Below are 26,304 nucleotides of genomic sequence, written 5' to 3' on the forward strand. Positions count from 1 at the left end.
CAACATCATCAGGGTAAATGTAGGGTAGATGTATAGAGAGGGGGTGGGAATAGATTCAGTCAGGTTAAAGTACAACAGGTAGGGTAAAGAGGGATGATGTATTAATGGGGAAGTTAACAAGCTAAGGGAACGTATGAGTTATCAGCTGGAGATGGTTTGGAGAACTGTTGTCCATGGAAACTGAGCATGTTAAAAGTTCATTTGGGAGTTCATTTGCTGAGGTATTGTTGTGAGAGTTTGGGTGTCATTGTAAGCTTTGAAGAAAAGCCATGTTTTCAGATCCTTTTTAAATGTTTTTAAGTTGGATTGCATTCTAAGTTCCAATGGGATTGAGTTCCATAATTTAGGGCAGGCGATGGAGAATGCTCTTTCACGGGTTGTTGATAGTTGAGCTGATTGGACAGGGGGAATTCTCAGAAAGCCCTTGTTATTTGAACGTAGGTTTCGTTGAGTCATGTGAGGAATGAGATTAATAATTGACCAGTTTGGTTGATCTACATGTATTAATTTGTGTGTGATGTTCAGGGTTTTATATTTTATATGGTATTTAATAGGTAACCAGTGTAGGGAAATAAGGATATATTTGTAATAAGGAACTATGTGCTTTCGCGCCCCCCAGCTTAGGTGTGAAGTGCATTTCCTAATACCCACTCTTACATCAATCGTGACTGAATTACCCAGATATTTCCAGCATCCCCCTGTTCGAATAGGGAACTTCTTCATTTCAATTACACCCCCTGTTCATTTCCCATCTCACACCCTCTCCCAACCCACCTAGCATTCATACCCCCAGTCACACAAAAGCACACGTTCCCCCCCAAAACATCAAAAGAAACCCAATATGTAACGCTCCAAGGGACCACTACCCTCCAGCTAGCATTTCGTTATCCCATACCTCCTCTGGAGAATGGACCGAGTGTGGATCCCCCTTTGTACATTCTGCAGGGGATTATGTAATTTTAAACAAACTACCAAATAGCAATATTGAGTGCAGGTAACACTGGTAATAACATCCATCTAAGACAACCAATACATCCTTATAAAAAGATGATTAGGTAACAATTGAACTACATTTTACCCCCCCCCTCCTCTCTGAATCTCCAACAGCTAGGAGAAAAAGGAAATAGCAAAACAACTATAAAAGAAAATGACTGCATGTCCTGTAATGCTTAAGTCCTTCCAACAGAGCAACTGCCTCTGCTGCTATAGTATTATTATGCTCAATCATTAGATCAACCAATGGCTTTGCAAAGACTGCACCAAAAGCTGTATCACACTAAAAGATAAGCTTTTTCTGGGAGAACTGCAGTTGATGGCAGACTGTGTTGAGCAACCAGATCATAGAAGATGTGGGCACTTCCAGGGCACCTCAATTTTGTTATGTCCACCATGATTTTCCATTTCTACAGCGACTGTAAGCAGTCTCTTATGGTAGGGTGTCCATAAATTGCGATATTTGCTCCTTGGTAGTTAAGAATTGCATTTTCCCTCCTTATTGAATACTTAGCAGGGTAGAGCACAGCAAAATGAATCCCCCTCTTATGGCATTAGGGTATGTTGGTGAAAGCTCTTTCCTCTGCCCTGCTACCCAAGTAGAGAAGTTGTTGAAGAGTAGTAGTTTTGTGCTCTCAATTTCAATTCCCCCTCTGGCTCTATAAGCACTTTAAAGTTTGGATTTATCAGCTCAGTTAGAATTCTGGCAATAACAGGTCTTGGCCGGCTAAGGTTTTCCTTAAGCATGCTCACACAATGGGCTTGCTCATATACAAGCAGCTTTCCAGACACATCCATACCGACCGCTGCAGGCAGCCATTTCTCGAAGAAGGAAGGAAGATCAATGTCTTTTACAGCTTCAGGTAGCCCAATGATTCGAACATTATTTCTCCTTTTCCGGTTCTCCTGATCCTCCAATCTTTCTAGCAGATCCGCATTTTCTTTTTGCAGCACTAATATCTGTGTGTCCATTCTCACCACATGATCTTCCTGCTCCAACATTGTCTGCTCAACCTTGGATAGTCGTGACTGATTCTCCAGCCCCTCCTTAATTTCTTTGATTATGGACTGTATTTTCGACAGACGACCTTCAAGCGTGGCAGACACACTTTTAGAAATTGTGTGTATTAGTTCCTCAAAAATTACTTCCACAACTTTGTCTGTTTGGCCCTGGGGGATGTCACTGCCATTTTGTGTTCCAGCAGCTGATTTTTTTCGTACATAATTCTAGTTGGCTTCCTGTTCATAAAATGCTTCTTTTTAATTACAAAAGAGTCCATCCACTACTGCATCAATACCATCACCGCTGTGCTTGTCAATCGCGAGGGAAAAAAACCCCTTTAATTTATAGAAAACGAGGGGGATCGATGGAGCTCAAGCCAACCGCATCTAATCAGGCTTCCTCCATAACCGGAAGTCCTCATCAAGCAGAGTTTTAATGCAAGAGAAAAATAAATTTCACCACCATTATATTATGATAGAATCTCTTCTTCAGAGACCTTCATATATTAAAGACTGCTACTGTTTCAGCACTATAGTCATATGTTTTTAATCATCGGTCTCTCATTTTTTTGTGAATTTTTCAATTGCATTAAAAAGTACTTATCTCTGCTTGTTAAAAATGTGACTGCTTCTCAACAGAAATCCGCAAAATGTCTTTATGCCTTGACACAGCATCCATGTTTCAAATTAGCATCTTCTTTACGGGTTTGCTACTGACACTGCTCACCGAAAGGAAGCCTGCGCAAGAAGCAAATCATTAAAACTTTACAGCAACCAAACCCCATCCACGCATTGTAAATAAAATTCAGTTAACGTCATGCCAAAGTATTTCCTCATTTAACCCATTCGGCTGCAATGCCTCCAATTAAAAAACCCAGTATTGATCATGGCGGTGTAATAGAGAATCTCTTATCACTTTGCCGCCGCCTGATTGGGATATGTTCAAAACATATTCTCTGAGGACAAGCAGGATGGTAATCCTCACACATGGGTGACATCATCAGATGGAATCCATTATGGAAAACTTATGTCAAAGATTCTAGAACTTTGACTAGGCACACTAAGCATGCCCAGCATGCCCTATACCATGTGTCCACATGGGGTCTCTCTTCAGTCTCATTTTTTCCACGGAGCTGTGAGCCTCGCAGTTTGATTGAGCTCTAAAATCTTGGCTTTTGCCTTGTGGAAAACTTTGTTGTTCGCCTTTTATCACAATTTTTTTTTCTCTTCATCCGTCGCTGGGTCCCTCTCAGTGCTTTCCTGTAGTGTCTTTAGTCAGGGTTTTTGGCTTTCCATAAGTTTTCTTTCGTGGTCGATTCCCCCGTCGTAGCAGTACCTCGGTGCTCGTCAGCCATCGATGCCCACTGCCATCATTCACCTTTCAGCCCTCTTGTCTCGCCCTTCATGGCCACGTCCAGTTTTCACAGATATCCCCAGTGCCCAAGGACCATGTCCATCAATGATCCTCATGAGGTATGTATCCTCTGCCTGGGGGCATTGCATGACATCTGGGGTTGCCGCTTGTGCGCCCAGTTGACCCTGAAGGGACGTAAGCTTCGACTTGACAAGATGGATCAACTCTTTGAGTCAAGGAAGTCCAAGCCAGCAGCATCAGTATTGAAGGACCTTTGAGCCACACCGATGGACACCATGCCATCAACATTAGCGGAACTGTCGGTTCTGTCGAGGTTGATGGTGGATCGACTGTTGTCAATCTCTTCTGGGCCGAGGATGCCAGGTTTGTTGTCTTTGACTTTGGCACCAGGGAAGGATTAGGTCGACCATCGAGAGAAGCCTAAGAAGCATTGGCACCGGTCCCTGTCGATGTATGGTGCCTGGCACAGGGATGCACTGGATTTTTGCCACAATGCCCCCGAAGTGGCTCTGTGGTGAGAAGCACCTATCCTCCATTGATGCCCAGGGTCCGCGATGGTCTCCACTGGTCCTGATGGAAGTCACCGATCCCCCTCACAAGTCCGAGGAAGATATGGCCACTCCTCCTTCCTTCCAGTCAATGTTGGCATCGGCAACATTCAAGGAGGTGCTGGAGCATAGAGTCCAGCATGGTGATCCTGGTGGCATTGGAGGCGGTGCCGCCATCCTCGTACTGCTTCTGGAGAAGCTCAATGTGTTCATCAATGTGTTATTGACCCAACTGGCATTGGTTCTCAGCGGGCCTCCGAGGCCACCCCTACCAATACGATAGTTGTCGCAGGTTCCTCCTTCGAGGAAGCTCCACCGAGTCTGGCGGAGATGCCAAGGCATATAGTCCCACATCCAGTTCCTTTGGTGCCTGCACATCTGGACGTAGGCTGAGTACCTAGGGTCCCATCTCCTGTGGCATACAGTGAGGATGGAGGGTCCCTATAACTCCTGGGGGAATGATTAAATGAAGTGCTCCTCTGAAGTCTCGGATGATCTCCCATCAGACCCTTCTTCTCCAGATGAGCAAAGGAAGTCTCCACCTGAGGACTTAACCTTTGCAGAGTTTGCGAGTGTGATGGTGGAGGCCATCCCATTCCAGCTTTTGACAGAGGAGGATGCCAGGAACAAAATACTTGAGATCCTTCAGTTCGGGGAGTCTCCTAAGGAGATCATGATGATCCCGGTACATGATATCCTTAAGGAGTTGCTGCGGACAATATGGGAATACCCCCCTCACAGTGCCTCCCGTTAATAAGAAGCGGACAGGGTTTACCTTGTCCAGAAGGCTGTCTGATTTGATAAGCGTCAGCTGCTTCACCAGTTGCTGGTGGTCTAATCCGCCCTCAAGAAGGCCATACACCCTCGGACCCATTCCTCGATGCCCCCAGGGAAGGACGACCCGGCGATGGATGCTCTTGGGTTGAAGGTGTTCAAAGGCACCATGCTTATTGCCCACATCACTGCCTACCTATATGAGCCATTACTCGCGGGACATCAGGAAGCAGGTGCAGGAGGTGGCCGAGCAGCTGCCTCAACAGCAGCAAGACACCCTCATGTGAATAAGGGTCTGGAATGCGGGAAAAATGAGGTCCGTGCGACCTACGGTGTTTTTGAGACCACATCAAGAGTCTTTGCAGTGGGAATTGGTGCCTGCAGAATGGCATGGCTACGGGTTTTAGATCTCCGACTGGAAGTACAGGAATGACTCTGATGTGCCATGTATGGAAGAGAATCTCTTTGGAGATAGGATGAGGGATGCTGTGGCCCAACTCTGGGACCACCATGAAACCCTCCAACTACTCTCTGCCAGTACTCCAGACCCGTCCTCTTCCTCCAGGAGGCCTTTGAGGCCAGGGCCAAGGAAGACTTTTTTTCACCAAAGGAAGTACTATTCTTTGCCTCCTTGCTCCAGTCAACACCATTAGAGCTCCCGCAGCTGTCCAAGGCAGCAGAGAGGTCCCAAGACTCTGCAGGGAGCACAAGCCAATCATCCATACCGTTCTTTGCAAACTAGTGGCCCAGTGTAATCTCTAACCAGTGGGTTCTGTCCATCATCTGTCAGGGGTAGCAAGTGAACCTATTGGATGTCCTGCCAAATTGCTCTCAGTGCCCATATTGGGGGCAGGTAGTGCATCAGGCGGCACTACTAACGGCGCTTTCCTCCCTCTGAACAGCCAGAAGGGTCATGTCCGTACCCCCAAGGCAAAGAGGGTGGGGATTCTACTCCAGGTACTTTCTGATTCCAAAGAGAACAGGAGGACTCCATCCCATCCTAGACCTGAGGGCCTTGAGTAAGTTTCTAAAAAAAGAAAAGTTCAAGATGGAGTTGTGGGTACCTTAATCCCCCTTTTGCAAAAAGGGGACTGGCTATGCTCCCTCGACATAAAGGATGCATACATCCAAATCGAGATCTTCCCAGGTCACAGGAAGTAGAATAGATTGGTGGTGGGAAAACAGCACTTCCAGTACCGTGTATTGCCATTCGGGCTTGCGTCCGCCCCACGAGTCTTTCCAAAATGCCTGGCCATGATGGCGACACACCTCTGCAGACTGGGAGTGCATGTTTTCCCATATCTGGACAATTGGGTGGTCAAGAGCAAGCCTCAGGCGGGGGCCATGGAGGCCACCAGGACCATGTGATTGACCATTTGGGTGTTGAAGTCACTAGGGTTTGTTCTCAAATACCCAAAGTTCCATCTCAGTCCATCACCTCAGTTGGACTTCATAGGAACCCTGCTAGAAACGGCTCAGGCCAAGGCCTTTCTGCCTTGCTAGAGGGCCATTGCCTTGGTGACCACTGCGGCAGAGATTCAACAGGTATCAGCCTGGCATATGTTGAGACTGTTGGGCCACATGGCTGCAACCATCCATGACACTCACTAGGTATGTTTGCACATGTGCAGAGCCCAATTGCCATCTCTCGGGGATTCCTTGTCCTGGTGGCAGGGACTTTCCAATCTGGAACAGGGGATTTCCTTTCAGAGTCTCCCTTCTCAAATTGTGCTAATCATGGATGCATGCACCTTGGGTTGGGAAGCTCATGTGGATGGGCTCTACACTCAGAGCCTGCAGTCCACTCAGGAACGTTCTTTTCAAATCAACTTCCTGGAGCTCAGGGCGATCAGGTATGCACTATGCGGGCTTTCAGAGATCAGCTGTCCAACTAAAGTTGTTCTGATCCAGACCGACAAACAAATAGCCATTTATTTATTTATTTATTTTTAGATTTTTATATACCGGTGTTCCTATATGAAATAAAGATCACATCGGTTTACATTGAAACAGAACATGAAAATTGCCAAAAGGCATTACATAGAACAAGGTTATGAAACTTGGAACAGTGTACATAAGTTCAAAATTTAACAATAACGTTGTAACATTGATGACCAAAAGATAAAGGAAAAAAAAAAAAAAAAAGACTTAAACAATTAAGTTGATATGTCAACAGTCAGGGAGGCACGGGATCATACCTCCTGTGTCAGGAAGTGGTCCAGATCTGGTCATGGGCCCTATCTCATGGGATGGTGCTTAGGGCCATGTACCTGTCCAGGACGGAGAACATTTATTTATTTATTTATTTATACATTTTTATATACCAACATTAGATCAATGATGTCACATCGGTTTATAGATAACAAAAAGGAAATAAGCGGGAGGGGTACTTATTTCTTTCAGTGAAACATCTTTAACAATACAATGAAATGAAACTTGAAGTTTAGCAACAAGATAAGGAAAAAATGGGAATATAAAAAGAATGAACGTTGATAAGCAAACTCTTCTAACGAATCTTAAAGGGATTGGTTAGCCTTAAAATGACACGTGGTGAAAGTGAGAACATGATAGTGGACAGGCTGAGTTGAACCTTCAGATCACACTAATGGTCCCTGGACCAGGGAGTAGCAAATCAGATATTCTGCCTCTAGCGGAGCCCAGACGTAGATCTGTTTGCGTCCCCCTGCAACAGGAAGGTACCTCATTTCTGCTCCCTGTACAGGTCAGACAACCAGCCTCAGACGCCCTGGCCCATCAATGGGGGATGGGTCTTCTGTACTCATATCCTCCAATTCCCTTAGTGGCGAAGACTCTCTTGAAGCTTTGTGAGGACAGAGGGACTATGATCCTCTAGCCTCTCATTGACCGAGACTGGTCTGGTTTCCATTCCTGCAGGAAGGCAGGCTGTGGCAGCCCAACCTCTAGGCCCTGTCGCTCACAAACTGGATGTTTACAGGGCAATTCTGCAGCCGCTTGATCTTTCTGAGGATGTGTCTTGGGTCCTGGTGGCTTCTAGAAAGCCTTCCACTAGAAAGCCCTATGGACTGAAGTGGAGGAGGTTTTCCATGTGGTGTGAACAGAAGGCCCTAGATCGATTCTCCTGCCCCACACAAAAACTGCTTGGCTACCACCTACACCTGTCAGTGGCTGGCTTAAAGACCAACTCCGTTAGAGTTCATCTCAGTGCAATTGGCACATACCACCAATGTGTAAATGGTACGCCCATCTCTGTACAGCCTATAGTAGTACATTTCATGTGGGGCCTGCTTCAATTGAAGCCTCCCCTAAGGCCTTCCGCTGTGTCTTGGGACCTCAACATGGTGTTAGCTCAGCTGATGAAAACTCCTTTTGAGCTGCTGCGCACCTGTGACCTGAAGTACTTTACTGCAAGCGAGCCTTAGCCTTCTATCTAGAGCGGACAGAAGCCCATAGACAGTCCACCCAACTTTTTGTTTCTTTTGATAAGAATAGGTTGGGCTTGTCGTTGCCAAACAGACACTATCCAATTGGCTAGCAGATTGCATCTCCTTCTGTTATGCTCAGGCAGGACTGCATCTTGGGGGTCATGTTAAGGCTCATTCTGTCAGAGCTATGGCAGCGTCTGTGGCCCACTTGCGAGCACTTCCCGTGGAGCAGATCTGCAAGGCTGTGACATGGAGTTCTCTCCACACATTCACATCACATTACTGTCTGGATAGGTATGGCTGTCGCGACTGTAGGTTCGGCCAGTCTATCCTCTGGAACCTGTTTGAAGTGTAGAATCCAACTCTCCCAATCTAGGGTTCGTTATTTGGGTTCAAGCTGTCTCCCCCTCTGTTACCAACAGCACTGGTGTTATTGTGCCCATTGGCACCTGGTTTGGTGTCTGTTGGTCCCCTTTCTTGTGTTGGGGAGCAGCATTTAGCTAGGGATTCACCCATGTGTGAGAACTGTCATCCTACTTGTTCTCGGAGAAAGCAGAGTTGCTTACCTGTAACAGGTGTTCTCCAAGACTGCAGGATGCTAGTTCTCATGAAACCCGCCTGCCACCCCGCGGAGTTGGGTTTCTCCTATTTTTTTATTTTTTATCGTAATTCTGTGTTACGAGACTGAAGAGGGGACCCCGTGTGGATGCGTGTTATAGGGCATGCTCAGTGTGCTTAGTCAAAGTTCTAGAAAATTTGACATACGGTAAGTTTTTTGTATCGGGCTCCATCTGATGATGTCACCCATGTGTGAGGACTAACATCCTGCTGACCTCTGCGAACACCTATTACAGGTAAGCAACTCTGTTGTCCATTGCAAATCCTCAAAACCTTGAGCTTTGACTAATTGAAAATTGCTAGACTATATGCCATTGAATTGTCAATAGGTTTCACCCGCATTACATGTGCTTAACGCAGGTAAATGGGCTTTTGAAAATTGCTATGATAGTATGTTACATTTACATTTTCCTTTGAAAATTAACCTGTTAGTGTGTGTGTGCACAGTCTGTGGTGGGGTTGCTGATTAACTGAGAGACAGAGTGAGCTATAGTGGAAAAGAAGCAATCATGAATGTGCTAGCAATATATAGAAATTTGACCAATTTTTTGTGTTTTTTCTTAATTGAGGACCCTGCTTGCAGTAACCATATGGAGGAAGCTGTGGCACGTAGACAACATTTGGAGGTAAGTAAAGAAAAGCAGTGGTAATGTTTTCATTTTATTTCTTCGATATCTATACCTTATTACCTTGGAGCATGAGAGTAACATTTTCTTCAAAGGCGATTTTCCAGGGAATAATGGTTTCCTAGCTTACCTCCCCTTTAGCCTCTTATTGCTTGCAATGGCCTACAGGCTTGATCTGCTACTGCATATCGGTCTAGGGAACAGTTAAGTCCCATGGACTTAAGGGGCTGCAGACAAACATCAGGAAGGAGGAGTGGGGATGAATTCAGGCCTGCAGTCACGACAAGCACCAGAGCATCTCAGTGGAGGTAAGCCAGGAAGTGACTGCACTGTCACGTCAGTTTTAGGTCATTTGCACGTGTGTTTATGCTGCCTGATATTCTTTGTCTCGGGACGTTAAATGAAGAGAATCATGGGGCCTTATTCCGAAAGAACTTTTTCCCCACTCTGTGCCAGTGGAAAATTTCTTTGTTAGATTTGGAGGACTAAATGTTTAGAAGCTTGTACTGGAGTTTGATGTACAAAATCTGCACTTAATTAGCTATTGACATTAGAAATCTAACAGATTTTCAAACACCCTCAGTTGGGCATCCAAAAATCGTTAGGTGTATAACTTTAATCAGCCATCTAAGTGGCCAACTGAATGTTATGATTTTCCATTAGACTTTCAGGTGTAATTTTTAAAAGCTTGTACATCTAATGCTAATGCCATGTTTGTGTCTAACTTGCATCACATGTTAAAGCATGAACGTAAGTAATGGTGTTTTCTAGTAACTACACCTGCTTTACGTAAAAAGTGCATAGTAGTTGACTATAGGTTTTTAAATGTGATTTAGAATTCCTCATGTAGTTGATGAATTCCCACTTGGCTTCTAATATGACATTATTATACAGTTTTAGCATAATGTACTTGCTTTTCATCATAATACTCTCTTGATTCAGCTACAAATGAGTTTCGAATAGTTTTAGCTCCACGTCACTTACTTCAGATCTTGGCTACGTGGGTATAATAATGCATAGGAAATCTCTTTTGCTCCAACTTAGAGCCTTCTATTTTCAATGAGACAATAATATTTTTTAATATCCGACATTCAAAGGAGAAATGAAAACTGTGCTACTGTTGCAGGAAAATTATAGGGTCAATTTTGAAAAGGGTTTAGGCTCCTCACATTTGGAGTTAAGGCTTCTAAATTGAAAATTTACTAGGGCTGAGTTCTTAAATTTAGGCCCCTAGTTCTGTTAGGCTCTCAAATTTAAGGGCCTGAAAAGTAGGTGGCTAGCTGGGCAGGACGGCGTTAGGGCGGGGAAACAAAGTCAAGAGTTTAGCACTGATTTTCAGAACTAGTCATCTAATGTAGGAGCCTAAATCTAGAAAAATGAAGAGCAGCCATAAATTATAGGAGCCAAACGTTTAGGTTCCTAAACTTATTTGAAATTTCAGCTGGAAATAGGTTCCTAATTTAGAGTCCTAAATTTAGGAGTTCATTTTTTAATGACTCTCTCTATATGTCTAGTCAAAATACATAACCATGATTTTTTTTCCAATTATATATTAAATGTGGTGCCCTAAAGCAAATGCTTAACCATGTAAAAGACCAAAACCTCGGTTAATACTTTAAGTATGCAATAAATTGATTTTGTTTATACTGTTCAGAGTGTTTTCTCTTTTGAAAACAGGACAGCCATTTCCAACCTGTATTGCAAGGTATTTTGTGTTTTGTAATACTTCAGACTTATGCATTCATTGATTGTAGAACAAATTATAGTTTATCCCATAATGTTCTCAGATTAAGTAAGCATGGTGTCCAAATTCATAGCATGCTTAAGATGACGATAAATCGAGATTTGATTCCTTTTTGTGGCATGAGGTATACATTTATGCCTTCCAGTGGAATAGCTGCAGTTTATAATTTTTCTTTGCCTTTTCTGCATAATCCTTGCTTTTAAAAATATTTTCAACTATTAATATTAAATACCCCCCTTCCTTCTCTTCCTGCTAGATCTCTCATCTTGTATGGGATTTCCCTCCTCCACAGCTGATGGAGACAGAGGACACCTCTCTTTTCAGACCTCAGTCTGGGCTATAAGGGAGATGTGGTCCTGGTCCATTCCCAGTAGTCTATCTCCAGCAACTGTGGACACATGAGGATGATAGATCCCAGAGCCTAGGTGTGGCCCCGGGCTGGTTAAATCCTTGTTGTTCCTGGGACAGCAACCTCTAGGGATTGATTTTCCTAGTGGGAGCATTTATTTATTTATTTAAAAACTTTTCTATACCGTCGTTAAGTATCTAGAGCAGGGGTCAGGAACCTATGGCTCGGGAGCCAGATATGGCTCTTTTGATGGCTGCATCTGGCTCGCAGACAAATCTTTAATAAAAAAGTAAAAATCTAACAAAATCCCCCACCCTCCTGATGCCCCCCAAGACCTCCAAAATTAATTTACTACAACCCCCACCCTCCTGACCCTCCCAAGACCTGCCAAAAGTCCCTGGTGGTCCAGCGGGGGTCCAGGAGCGGTCCGGGAGCAATCTCCTGGGCTTGGGCTGTCGGCTGCCAGTAGTCAAAATGGCGCCGACGGCCCTTTGCCCTCACTATGTCACTGGGGTCGACCAATGGCGGCGGTAGCCCCTGTGACATAGTAAGGGCAAAGGGCCGTCGACGCCATTTTGATTACTGGCAGCCGGGGGATGGGGGTTGTAGTAAATTAATTTGGCAGGTCTTGGGGGCGTCAGGAGAGTAGGGGGTTGTAGTAAATTAATTTGGTAGGTCTTGGGGGAGTCAGGAGGGTGGGGGGTTGTAGTAAATAAATTTGGCAGGTCTTGGGGGCGTCAGGAGAGTAGGGGGTTGTAGTAAATTAATTTGGTAGGTCTTGGGGGAGTCAGGAGGGTGGGGGGTTGTAGTAAATTAATTTGGTAGGTCTTGGGGGAGTCAGGAAGGTGGGGGGTTGTAGTTAGTATGGCTCTCACGGAATTACATTTTAAAATATGTGGCGTTTATGGCTCTCTCAGCCAAAAAGGTTCCCAACCCCTGATCTAGAGCCTTCTTTGGTTGTGCTCAGGGTGGTTATCCCTTATCCCTGGAGCCTCCCATTCCCTGGAGCTTGCAGGAATCTTGCAGATCTTAACCTAAGAAAAATAATACAAAAGAAAAAGGACCAGCAGGATTGCGCTCTCTCTCTCTCTTCCTTTCTCCTCCTCCCATCCTTCCTGTCTCTGCTTGGTGGAGGCACTCAGAGCACACCCCATTCCACCCCACCCAAGCTAGCAGGCTCGAGGAAAAGTGGAAGGAAGCCAGGACTGAATAGCAGCAAGCAGAGGAATCCCTGGAGGTAGTGAATTGCAGCTGTGCTATTTATTGCTCAGGGGATAGAAGCCTATTGCTGGGAACACTGTTTCAGTGATAATGCTGAGAAATGCAAGCATTCTCAGTTTTCCGCAGCATAGTTGAGAGAGGACAGGAGCAAGAATTGCTCATTTACCGCAGGGGAGGGGAAGTTTACTCACTGTGGCAGAGTTTGTTTTCTTTCCTATGGGCTTTCTGGGGTTTTGCAGCTATGCTTAGAGGGAAGAAGTGTGCAGTGTGTGGGGCCAAGCAATTCTCAAATGTTGCAGAGTCAGACTCCTTCTGCCCAGTCTGCGAAAAGTAGCCAGGTAGAAAGATGCAGGAAGTCCATGGGAGCTCAGCGTCTCAGCCAAGGAAAGAGCAATTGAGAGCAGATGCCCTGATTTGAGCCAGGATAGCTGACATTGGAGAAAGGCAGCCCTGGTCCTTGGGGGATGGGGTTAAACCTTCCTGCCTCTGAAGCCATGCTGGGTAGTAGGTCCAGTGGGGGACTTGGCAGGGATTGCCCCCTTGAAGAGGCCAAGGGGACACTAAGGACTCCTGGCAAGAAACTTTTTCTACAGACTTTATTATGGCCATGCATAAAGCAAATATAGCAATGCACAGACCTACAAAACCAGGGACATCTGAATCCCCAATGAAGACCTTTCGTCCCCTAGTGGCAGAAGCCAAGAGGCCTAGGGAAGGCTCAGAACCTCCCCTAAGGGGCATTCAAGCACACTTGGTTCTAGAAAAACTTCATGGTCTTGGATAGACTCTCCCTGGGGCTCTCCAGAGGATTCACAGGAAGAAAGAGCATTCTCCTCTGAGTAGGACGATGCCACCATAGACGGCTTATTCTGAAAAGAGGAGCTGGTGGCCCTTATTTCTAGCATGGTTGAGGCACTGGGGATGTCAGATGCTTCCATTAAAGAACCGATTGAGGGGGATCCTCTTGTCCAGGGCATTAGAAAGCAAGCAAAGGTATTCCCGTTGCACAGTGCTCTCAGGTGTATGGTTCTTACAGACTGGAACATGGAGATTTAAAGGAGGAAGAAATTAGAGTAAGATTTATCCCTTGCATTGATGCACTGGCTGCAATAATCACGCAGAAAATGACCATTCCTGTAGAAGGGGGGTCAGCGCTAAAGGATCCCCAAGATAGGAAAATAGAGGCAACTCTTAAACAAGTCTTTATAACATACTTAGTGGCCTTGAAGGCTTTCATTTCTGAAGTCTCTGTGGCCCAAGCTGCTCTTCATTGATACAGCAGCTCTAGCATTTTTGGCTGCTGATATTATGTACAACCTAGTGAGAATGTCCTCTAGGGGCTCTGACCTTAGGAGTAGGAGCCAGAAGATGTATGTGGCTGTGCAATTGGGCAGCAGATTCAGTATTGAAGTCTTGCCTTTGTAAATTTAAAGAAAATCTCCATTTTGGAGAGTACCTAGAAAACCTGGTGAAGGACTTAGGGGAATCAAAACCCCAGAGAATCTCCCGAGGGATAGGACTTGCACAGGGGCACAGAGTTTCAGGACTCAGTGTTTCTGAGATTAGCGTGAAGTGGCCCTCTTTGGATGTTCGAAGTAGGGGCCAGTCCTTTGAGCGCAAGTAAGGCAAAGTGGCAACTGATCAGCACAATGAGTCCCAGCAGGTCTCCGTGGAGTTGTCCCAGTAGGAGGACGCCTGCTGAGATGTACTACACAGAGTGGATCCCAAAGGGGCCTGGACATTATGGGAAGGGGATATGCCTCTGAGTGCACAAAACCTGCTCCAGAGTTCTTTGTAATCTCCTCCTGTGTCTCCCTTCTTAAAAGAGGCAGTCAAAGGTACATTAATGAAATTGCAGCAACGTCAAGCAATCATACCAGTGCCCTCACAAGAGACGGGGTCATGGCAAAATTCTCAAAAAAAGAATGATCCTTCTGCTCAGTGTTGGACTTCAAAGGGGTAAACAAATATTTGCATGTACTTCATTTTTGAATGGAGACTCTGTTATTAGTGATTGCATCATTAAGGCCTGGAGAATACCTAGCATCGCTGGACCTAGCAAAAGCTTACTTTCACATTCCCATCCAGCAGTCTCACGAGATCTTATTAAAGTTTTGTGTGTTGGGCGAGCATTTTCACTTTCAAACTTTGCTCTTTAGTCCGGCAACAGCCCCCAGGACATTTACCAAGGTGATGGTGGTAGTGACAGCAGCTCTACGAATGCAGGGCAGTATGTTGCGCCCTTATTTGGACGATTTGGCTTATAAGAGTCAAGTTGGCTCAGAAGGGCATCACCCACTTCCCAGGACTACCAACACTGACTCCTGGTATCATTGGGGGGAAAGGGGGGTCAGGAGCAGCCTGAATTGGTGGGCATAACCTTTAAACCTCCAGAAGGGAATAGCCCTGGTACCACACCCCCCCCCCTCCCGGGTGGTGTCACATCGTATGCCAGCTGAGGGGGCGGGTGGGGTGCTTATTGCTAGGAACAATTGGCCCAGAGGCACTGGTCAAGGCAGGAAGTAACTTATCGAATAAACAGGTTGGAAACAAGAGCCATACATTTGGCTCTGCGGCACTTCCGTCCAGGGCCTATGCAAGAGTATTTGGTGCCCAGGTGAACCTTCGATCATTCACCCCTCCCCAAGCTTACATCCAGCACAGGGCTCCCACCTATCAGCGGCACTGGCTCCAGCACAAAATTTCCTTCTTTGATGGTATTGGCTCTGGGATTTCGCCGCCCCCAAAATTTTGGCACTCTAGATGACCACCTAGTTTGCCTAATGGAAGCACCGGCTCTACTTCTTTCCCCTGCTAAGAGGAAGACAGTCAGAGTTCAATCAGACAATTCCATAGTAGTAGCTTATATCAGCCTCTTGTTAGCTCAGGCGGCAGCCTGGCTGCTCGAGTGCGCATGGAGGTATCTTCTCCAGCTCTGAGCAGCCTACATAGCAGGAAAGAAGAACCTGCAAGCTGACTAACCAAGCAGGAACAGGTTGGACCTGCAAGAATGGGCTCTGGGGAGAGAGGCCTTTCAAAGGATAGTAAGCTGCTGGACCTAAGGGCAATATGTGCAAAAGCCAAGGCCGATGTATTTTTCAGCCACAGGACAGAGGTGGGATCCAGGGGAATAGATGTACTCCTTTGCCCATGGTCAAGGCTCAGTCCACTATATGTCTTCCCACCATGGCCACTATTAGGCAGGGCAATAAAGAAGGTGAAAAGCCATCAATTCATGATCACCCTGGTAGCCCCAGTTTGGCCAAGGAGACTCTGGGATGTGGGGCTGGTGATGCTGCTGCTGGACGGAGCTCCACTGGCTCTACCTGTGGAGTAGGGTAGACTCTGGCAAGGTCCAATGGAAGAATCATCTCCATTCTCTTTTATGGCTTGGTCCTTGAGAGGGCCGTGCCTGCACAAGAGAGGGCACTCTTACTTTGTGATCTCAACTGTATAAAGATGTGGAAAACTTACATTTCCCTGGTCTTTGTCAGGGTTTGGCAAGTGTTTGAGAACTTTTGTGCTAAGCAGGAACATTCTCCCTGGAGAGTGGATATCTCACAAATATTAGATTCCTTGCAAGCAGCTCTGGACAAAGGTCTGGCTCTCAGGTCCAGGTTGCAGCCATTGCATGTTATAGGGGCCACATTAAGGGCACCTCTGTAGCACTGCACCCGGACATAGGGTGTGTTCTTGAATTCTGCCCCAGCGGTATTTCAGTCTGATGCTAAGATCCTTAGTCAAACCACATTTGAGCTGCTAAAGCAGGCATCTATAAGGACTTGTCTCTGAAGGTTTCCTTCCTTGTGGCAATCTGCTTGGCCAGTTGCATCTCAGAGTTGTAGGCCTTATCGTGCAGGAATCCTTACTTAGTATTTTTGTAGGATTTGCTCACCTTTCAGCCAGTTCCTTCATTCCAGCCCAAAGTGATCTCAGCATTTCATATATATCAGGCGGTATCCCTTCCAGTCTTCAGTAGTGAGGACTGTCAGGGGAAGGACAGGAGCCTATGCCTATTAGATGTACGTTGGATTTTGTTGAGATATCTGAAGATGACAAATGCCTTTCGTAAAAAAGGACAAGCTATTTGTCTTGTTTGGTGGCACCTGGAAGGAGGAGGCAGCCTTCAAAGCCACCATAGACAGGTGAATTAGGGAAGCAATGGCATCAGCTTAACTTACTATCAGGTCAATAGTCCCTGGCAGCACTCTGGTCTCACTCTACAAGGGCGTAAACATCACTCTGGGCAGAGGCAGCCTCAGTCTTCCCAGAAGAAATGTGTAAAGCAGCTGCCTGGTCATCCTTACCTTCTTTCATTAAGCATTACTATTTGGACGTACAGGCCAAGGCAGATGCTGCCTCTGGGGCAGGAATTATCAAGGCAGCCCTATCTTCCTCCTGCCCCAGCAAGGAATAGATTTTGCAACTTCCATATGTGATGACTGGTCTAACAGGAAGGTTTAATTATTCTTACCTGATAATTTTCTTTACTAGACCAGTCCAGATCCCAGCCAGGAGCATGTGGTTGGGGGGGGGGGGGGGGGGAATCAATCACGAGGTACATTTCCTAAATCCCTAAAGGTGCTTACTTTTTGTTTCGATACTTATACCTCTTGCTCACTCGGAACAGCTTTGTGGGCCCTATGAAGTTTTTGTTGGAAGTAAGGGGGAAATTGGTCACAGTGCTTTGGCAGTAGGCTACTGGGATTGGACCAGGACCACACCTTCCTTATAGGTCAGAGTGAGGTCATAAAAAAAGTATGTCCTCTATCTCCATCAGCTGTGGAGGAGGGAATTCTCATACATGACTGGTCTAGCAGGACTCAAAAAGAGAGAAAATTATCAGTTTAAAATAAAACAAGATTAAATTCTTAACTATGAATTGCAATATTTTGTATTACAGTTAATAATATGCAATTTTATGCAAAAAAAAAAAAATGTTCATGTTATGAATGTATTATATGTTATTGTTCAATGTTCTTTGTAAAAAAACCCCGGTCTGACCTCCCAGACCAGGGCAATCTTTTCGTTTCATGTAAACCGGACTGATTTGTATTGTATACAGGAATTCCGGTATATAAAAATTAAAAATAAATAAATAAATAAAATAATATTAATATAGGTTTGTGGTGGTTAAATCTTTGAAAACTGATTATTTTTCATACAGGTTTCAGATTTGAGTAAATCAGTTTCCTTTGAATTGCCTAGTAAAGCTTCTCTGAGGCTCTTTAAAATAAAGACAGCTAAATGTTTGGAAGTGTCTCTATATAGATGCATAAAATATGACAATTAAAAGGTCATGGATGCATATGGTTCTTCAGGTGAACATAAAGTTTCAAATTCTTTGAAAATTAGCTTCATTTTTATAATCTGAAATCTTGTGTGTGTCTAAATGAAATCTGAATTTGCAATCTACTTTCTTTGTATCTGAGATGAAACACATGAATGCATACTCAAACGCACAATTTTATTTATTTATTTATTTATTTATGTTTTTCTATACTGACATTTGTTGGCACATCACATTGGTTTACATATTTCATAAAGCAACATGTAAGCTTTACAAAGAACTGTTTTTAGAAGTAACCATAGAAATAACAATAACCTTGAACTGATTGAGTAGATAATGAAAGTAGAACTGTGAGAAGAATATGTGTTAACTTAAAATAATTACAAGGCAAATAGAAGGAGAGGATTATGAGTTGTGGGGGGGGGGGGGGGGGAGCGGGAAGGCAGAAATGGGTGTTAAAGGGAAGGGTTGAGTGGCATGTTGGGGGAGTAATGGAATTAGAGGGGGGTGGGTGAGTAAATAAAGGAGGATCATGAAAATGCCTGTTTGAATAGCCAGGTTTTTTAATTTTAGTAAACAGTGCTCCTGGCGTAGGTCAGGGGGCATAGAATTCCAGATTGTGGGCCTTGCAATGGATAGAGCCCACTCTTTCGTGGTGTTGAGATGAGTGAGGTTAGGAGAGGGTGTGTGTAAGGTTGCCCTGTAGTGATATCTCATGGGTCTATGAGACGTGTGGAAATGTAGGGAGTCTTTAAGCCAATGAATATCTTGGTTGTGTAACGTTTTATGTATGAGTGAAAGGGTCTTGTAGAGAATTTGGGATGAGATTGGGAGCCAGTGTAATTCTTTGAGAGTAGGGGAAATATGATCGGTTTTGCATGTGTTGGTAAGGATAAGGGCGGTGGCATTCTGCAACATTTGTAGTGGGGATGATGGTACTTTTGGGAAGGCCTAGAAGGAGGGAGTTACAATAGTCAATTTTAGATAAGATGGCGGATTGGAGTACAGTGCGAAAATCGTTGAAGTAAAGTAGGGGTCTTAGTTTTTTTAGAGTGTGAAGTTTGTAATAGCAGTCTTTCAAGGTGGAGTTAATTAATTTTTTAAAATTTAGTTGACTGTCTATGAAGATGCCTAGGTCTTGTACGTGTTCTTAGATGGATATTGTAGGGGGGAAGGGGTTTGGTTGGGTGAGGGTAATGATGCTGCAGTGAGCTGATATGATAATGATTTTGTTTTTGGAGGATTTGAGTGCGAGGTTAAGGTTGGTGAGGAGATTGTTGATTGCAGAGAGAGCAGTTTCCCAGGTTTTGAGGGCATTTTGTAAGGAGTCGGTAATAGGGATAAGGATTTATACATGGTCAGCATATATGAAGTGCGTAAGACCAAGCTCAGAGAGGAGGTGGCAGAGGGGGGCAGTAGGTAGATGTTGAAGAGTGTAGAGGGCAATGCGGAGCCTTGTGGCATGCCTCGTGAGAGGTTGATTGCTTTGGATTCATTGTTACCTATTCTGACTTTGTAGTATCTGTTATTTAGGAAGGACTCAAACCAGCAAAGAGGAGTTCCTGAGATGCCAATTTCTGTGAGCCTGTCAAGTAGGATGTTGTGGCTAATAGTGTCAAAAGCGGAGGATATATCTAGGAGTGCGAGGATATAGGATTGGCCTTTATCAAGTCCTTTGAGGAGGGAATCTGTGAGGGAGATCAGAAGGGTTTCTGTATTGAAGAACTTATGGAAGCCAAATTGTGAGGGGAAAAGAAAGTAATGTTTTTCTAGATAAACAGTCAGTTGTAGGTTTACTACTTTTTCAAGAATTTTTGCTAGGAAGGGTAAGTTAGAGATAGGGCGATAGTTGGTCAGTTCTGTGGGGTCCAGTTTAGGTTTCTTTAGTATGGGTTTGACTATTGCTTGTTTAAGTGAGGTTGGGATGTGTCCAAGGGAGAGTGAAAGGTTGATGATGTTGGCTAGAGGTTGGAATATTATGTTAGGGATTGTTAGGAGGGATTTGGTAGGAATTGTGTTGGATGGGTGGGATGAGGGTTTCATTTTCTTTGAGTGATTCTTTTTCAGTGGAGGCAGTGGTCTCAAAGGAATTTAGGGTAGCATGTGGGATTTTTGGAAGGGCTTTGGTGAGTACGGTGGCAGGTGGAAAACGTGTCATGAGATTAGCGATTTTGTCGTGGAAGAATTGTGCGAGGTCTTCACATTTTGTTTTGGCGTCATCATCCGGTATGGGTGTGGGAGAGGTTTTGGTAAGTTCTGAGACTTATGTGAAAAGGGCTTTGGGGTTGAATTTCAGGTTGTGGATTCTTAGAGCGTAGAAGTCTCGCTTGGTTTTGAGGATAGTCTCTCGGTAGGTGTGTAGGGTGGATTTGAATTTAGCAAGTTGTGTGGGAATGGGATCCTTGCGTCATTTCTTTTCTTGGCTTCTTAAGTCGCGTTTCATCTTTTTTAAATTCTGGAGTGTACCAAGGTTTTTTTGTGTTGCGGGAAGGGTTTAGTTCTTTAGTGTGTAGCGGGCAGATTTTGTCAGCAATGTTGCTTGTGAGGTGATTCCAAGATGAGAGTGCAGATTCGGCATCAGATAGATCGAGTTTATCAAGATTATTGGAAAAGGCTGTGATTAAGTCACCTCGGGTACAGGGCTTTCTGAAGTGGATGGTATTATTTTTTGTGCATGGGGGGTAGGTGTGTTTTTTATAGTTAGATTTGCTCTGAGGGAGTGGTCAGACCAAGGGACAGGGGAGCATGAGGGCGGGATCAGAGCGGATTAGAGAGTTTATGAAGATTAAATCTAGTGAATGACCTGCTTTGTGTGTGGGGCATGTTATTATTTGCTTGAAGCCCATAGCGTTACATCACTTTTGGAAATTTTTGCCCTGAATATTGGTTCCAAACAGGCCGATGCAATATCGGCGCAGGGAATACGGGCGCTCATAATGGAGCGCCCGCTCTCCCAACGTCCGCCGATCGACCTCTCCAGGATGCCCGATTTTATTTTTAAATCGGCTGCTGCAGTAAAAAAGGAGGCCCTAGGGGAAATTGTGCTCTCCTTGCACCTCCTCAGCAGGGGGCGACCAGGAAAGGTGACTGTCAGCTGGTTAGGAAAACGGATGCTCAATTTTACGAGAGTCCGTTTTCCTAACCTCTGCATAGCCACAGGTTAGGAAAATGGATGCTCATTAATTGAGTGTCCCTTTTCCTAACCTGACTGCCAGCCCATTTTTTTTTTAAATTTTTTTTAAAGGTTGTCCTTACTTTTGTTCCTCTGACTTAATATCGCCATGATATAGAGTAGGAGGAAGTACAGAAAAGTAGCATTTTCTGCTTTTCTGTACACTTTTTGGCTGCTCAAAAATTAACGCTTCTTCCAAGCAGGCATTAATTTCTGAGGGTAAAAATGTGCGTGTGGGGCGCACATTTAATTTTTTGAATCGGGAAAATAGCTAATAGCCTCATGAACATGCATTTGCATATGATGAGTGCTATTAGCTTCGTGGGGGGGGGGGGGGGGGGGGGGGTTGGACGCACATTTTGGACGCGCTAATCCACCTTTATAGCATAAGGAGTTGTGGACGCGCATCCAACCATGGGTTAACCAGTGTGCTCGACTGAGTGCGCTATATTGTATCGGCCTGAAAGTGGGCAGGACTGAGGATGCTTTCTGTTTGGCTGAGAGCATTTCTTGACTCTGCATACAAATTTCCATAACTACATACGGTTTGGACTTGGTTTTGAGTCATCGTCGTCCCTCATATTCAAGCATCCAAGTATGAACAAAAATGACTGATAAACCTAGAGTTTTATTACAGCACGATTCTTGAGCAGTGGAAGATGATACAGATGAATGGTGGATTATTGTACATATGAAATGTAACGCAATATGCAGGTCTGTATCTATTCACAGCTCAGTAAAGGCGTTTCACTACCTTTCAGTACTGTCTCTGAAGAGCTCCTGAAACAGAGACGGACCAAGGCCCTCATCAAAATGAATAGCGCTATACAAATGTTTGAAAAACCCTAAAATGATGCCCTCATGTTGCTTAAAGCAGTTGTCAGTCAAAGTGACCATGGTTCCAGGACAGAACTTTCAGCAGTCGTCTTCGAAAGCCAAAAAAGAGAAATGAGAAGTACTATTTTGTGTTTTTTCCACATTTTCCTTTAGGCATTTTCACTGAACGTTAGAGGTAGCTGGGGAGCTGCTGTGTAAGCATCTGGGACCCCCTCTGATTTAAATGTCTCTTGAGGTATTTTATTCTGCACCAAACTTTCTCTTGGTCATGATATCTTTCAAACCATTTGCCACACAAATAATGTACCTTTTGAAAATCTGAGATTCTCTAGCTTTTAAATGATGTGATATGGGGATGGAAAATTTTTTGGAAAACTTGGGGTACAGCCAACTTTTTAGGCTTTGGGGAAAGAATTTTTCTAACTTTGGAAAAAAAAAACCTTTTTTTAAAAAAATATTTTGCTTTTGTTTAACTTTGCCTTCCCCCCTTCTACCCTTTCTCCTCTTCGATGGTAGTAGCAGTGGTAGCCCTTGACTCAGAAGCTCCTTTCCTGCCTGAGCCCAGTTCCCTTCCTGTCCTGCTGCTGATGGCAGCTGCTTTCCTACTCAGACTGAACCCCGCTCTTGCCTAGCCGCTGCTGCTAATTGGCCGCTCTTTTATTCAGACCCTTTTCCCCCTCTTTCCTGGCTGCCAACATCTGTTCTTGTACCCGGGCATGCTTCTCTCCCTGCCACCCCCATTCCCTAGTGTCCATGGAAGCTCTGTACCTGGGCATGGATGCGAGTTTTATGTCACAGCCATTCAGCGCTGTCACTGAAAAATGAGCAAGAAAGCATCTTTTACACTATCGGTCTTTTTCAACTTTTTCCTTTTCCCAGAGACGGATGTAGCCATTAATTTCCAAGATTTAAACTTTCTCTATATAAATTACTGCAGCAGAATAATTAGTGCCCAACTTTGAAACCTACCCATGGTACATCGTTTGCACGTGAAAGGGGGGGTATGCAGAGTATATGCAGGCTAGTATTCTGCAAACAATATGGTGGGAGATGCACACTTTATAAAATACCACCTATTTCTGCTCTGAAAATACATGCATATGTTTCAGTATGCACAACTATTTCCAATGCAAGAAAATGCATACTTGCTCCAGTCAATTAGCAAGTGTAAAAGAGTATGAATAAGTTTGATAATACGTACGTGTAAGTCTCTTACAAAATAACAACTACCATGTGCACTTCTGAACCCCATCCAGCAAATCCCCTAGCCCACCCCTTTCATTTCCCGGTAAAATTACGCTTGACACAGAAAATATGCGCGTACTCTTGATGTTTATAAAATAGCATATGTGCACGTATGTACTATTTACGTTCCTATATTCTACCTTTTAGGTGCAGAATCCCTTTGAAAATTCACATTTAGTGTTTACAGTGCCCATATTTCTTCCAACACCTGTAGTGCATGATATTGTTACATGATGTCTCATGGGAAGCAGAGGCACTTCAGAAACTAGATGGCTTCTCTTCTGTCACTAGTTCATGGCTTTATAGACCATCATTTACCCTTCCCAGCAGTCGGGACGTGTCGGCATCGTCAGCCACAGCACTTCCTGTCTCTTCTCCTCCTGCGGGGAGGGCCTTCTCGTCCACTCTTCTGCTGTGCTCAGGCAGGGAGTTCTGGTTCTGAGCTCTGAAGAGAATAAAAGCGTGGCCATGGGCAGTCTTGCAGGCTCAGGAGCGGCTTTGCTTTCAGCCGCAGTTAGACTGCTGGTGCTTCAGGAGGCCCAAGCAGAGACGTCTCATGTACAGATTCCCTGCAGCTGCCATGCTGCAGCGTCCCAAAGGTGCTGACTTGGAGCCAAGTCTAAAATATTGCAAAACTAAGTAAGGCCCCCAGAGGCCTGGAATTTTTCTGTTTCAGGTTTTGTTTTTAAATAACAACTGCCTCTTTGAAGTCAGATCCTTTAAAACTAAAAAAAACAATATTATAAGAACAAATATTTTCTTAAAAAATGTATTTTTTTTGGGGGGGGTGGGGGTAGCAAGTTACCCCTTTGCTTTGAACGGAGTCTCCTTGTTTACTCCTTAATTAAGGCAGGACTTCCGATTTGGTCACTATCCTAAAGATAGATGCGGATCTTTTTTTAATTTTTAAATCATTCCCAGATGAACTTGGGAGTCTCAGGAGACTCTGGGCAGTAAGGGCTCCCAGGTCGCACCCTTGTTTATGGGTTTGATTATAAGTTTCCACATGCACAGTCTGACAGCGAGCACTCTGAAAACAGGGAAGTGACGTGATGTTTGCAGGATTTTCGTCCTGAAGCCTCTGAAGCTGGATTCTTTTCTGTTCTGTCTTACCAAGTGACCATATCTTGGACAGGGGGGACTCAGTAGAACTTCTGAGCCAAATCTTGGGTTAGTGAAATTGCTCAAACTGATGCATCAGAAAGGCCCATGTATTCTGAAGGATCTTTCTGCTAGCAAATGAAGGTGATTATTCTGGGGGGGAAAGGAAATCTAGTGAGTCCTCCCTTGGTTTTGGCATTGGAGGCACCGAGAAGACGGATGTGTAGTGTGTACCATGTGTTTTAGGAATCTTCTAAGGATTCACTTGATGAATCTGTACAGCCATCCTCTGAAAAGACTGATTCCTCAGTGGGTCCTGCATAAGCTGCCTCGTTTTAGGAAAATCGCGAATGCCCCAAGTCTGAAGACTTTTAAGCCAGAAACTGGTGGTCTTAAGGAACCTCTTCTTAGCACAGAGGCCAAGGACAACAAGGTATTGCCGGTACACTTGGCTGTAGATATCTTAACAAGCTGACCAGGATAAGAAGACTGCTGTTCCCAAAGCCTTGGCTGAGGTGAATAGATTGCCTAAAGGTAAGGTGAAATTCTGCATCTTGGCCACTGTAAATTCCACTAGAGGGTGACACTGCCATAAAGCAGGGGTTCTAAACCTGGTCCTCGGCCCACCTCCAGCCAGTTGGGTTTTCAGGATATTCCTAATGAATATTCATGAGAGAGATTTAAATGCACTGCTTCCATTCTATGCAAATCTATCTCTAGGTTTTTTAAATGTATATTTCATCTCTCGTGATGCTTCAAAGCAGATTACGTTCAGGTCCTATTGTCCTGAGGACTGGGTTGAGAATCATTGCGATATATGGGATTACTGAGAGGTGAAAGATGATGACCCTATAAAGGACTCTACAAGACTGTTGATCTCTTACTGTAATCTGCAGTGCATTTGGAGTATGTGCCTGCAACTATTATTAAGTAGTCTCAGACCATGCAGGAAGCCTTTACCTGCACTCACTTTCACACATACCTTCATGCTGCTCCTGTGTATCAAGCTCACTCTTACCTTCATGCACCTAGTATCAGAGATTCCTCCTGCCTATATCAGACTCCCTCCACCACAGGCATCTTCCAGTTAGCACTCAGTTCCACAAGTTCCAGCCAGCACCCAGCTCTACACACTCCTGCCTGCACCAGATTCCTTACCAGCCCTTATCAGAGGCTCTTCTGCAAACCCTGTTTCTCTCCGTTCTGGAGTCACCCTGCCCAATCATAACAGCAGACCACTGCCCAATCGTAACAGCAGTGTTCAAAAGTATGTGAATTTGCTGCAAAGTCTGCAGGAACTTCTCCCTGTAGAGTTCTGTGCTAATTCTTAAAGGGAGGGTGTGAATATTTACTTTCCCTGTGATTATTATTACCCAGGGGAAAAGAATCCACCGAGATTTGCAGATGCTATTTCTTTGAAAAACAACATGCATGGTTTTGAAAATGCAAAACTATGCACATTGTTGCCTCTTCTCTACCGAACGCTGACCCTCTGATCCCTCCTGCTTCTCCCACAGGTGAAGGTAGCAGAGTTGTTGATACACACGCGTTCTCCCTCCTTGCATGGGGTGATTTTAGACAGCTGATTTACCCGGGTCAGTGGCTTTTGAGAACTGCTCTCCCCACTCCTTTCAATTTCCTCAGCCTCTCAGCCCCTCTGGCGGTTTCACTCCATCCTCCAGATGGCTTTCTCCAGATCCGGGCCAGCCGCAGTGACTTCGGCTCCCTTGGTGCCTGGATAGACTGGTTGTGGCTATTGCAGTTCCAGCTACTTTCAGGATCGGGCTGGTCTCAGTGGTGCCTCCTGGGCGCACGCCTTTCACAACAATAGTGCCTCTGTCCAAGCCGGTGGCTGGTGCCTGGCACTTTTCCACCCCCTGGTCTCTTATCCCTCCTCTCTCTCCCCTCTCTCTGCATATTTAGATTCCTGAGTCTCATAGAGCTTTTTGTGGAAACCCTACACCTTTCTGATAGCCCTTCTCTGGACCACCTTTACTCTCTATAT

General features: G+C 44.8%; 1 protein-coding gene and 1 pseudogene across 2 annotated transcripts in view; both read left to right on the plus strand.

Moving 5' to 3' along the window:
* Positions 1–26,304, plus strand: part of LOC115084939 (suppressor of cytokine signaling 1-like) — a 225,994-nt gene that overhangs the window by 55,903 nt on the left and 143,787 nt on the right. For both annotated transcript variants that reach the window (XM_029590378.1, XM_029590379.1), the window contains exon 2: positions 9,284–9,340. The gene's annotated coding sequence lies outside the window, so the exon portion shown is untranslated. The remainder of the gene's footprint in view (positions 1–9,283; positions 9,341–26,304) is intronic.
* Positions 3,863–26,304, plus strand: part of LOC115083328 — a 28,213-nt pseudogene continuing 5,771 nt past the window's right edge.

The sequence above is a fragment of the Rhinatrema bivittatum genome, chromosome 2, assembly GCF_901001135.1.
Source record: "Rhinatrema bivittatum chromosome 2, aRhiBiv1.1, whole genome shotgun sequence".
Lineage (NCBI taxonomy): Eukaryota > Metazoa > Chordata > Amphibia > Gymnophiona > Rhinatrematidae > Rhinatrema > Rhinatrema bivittatum.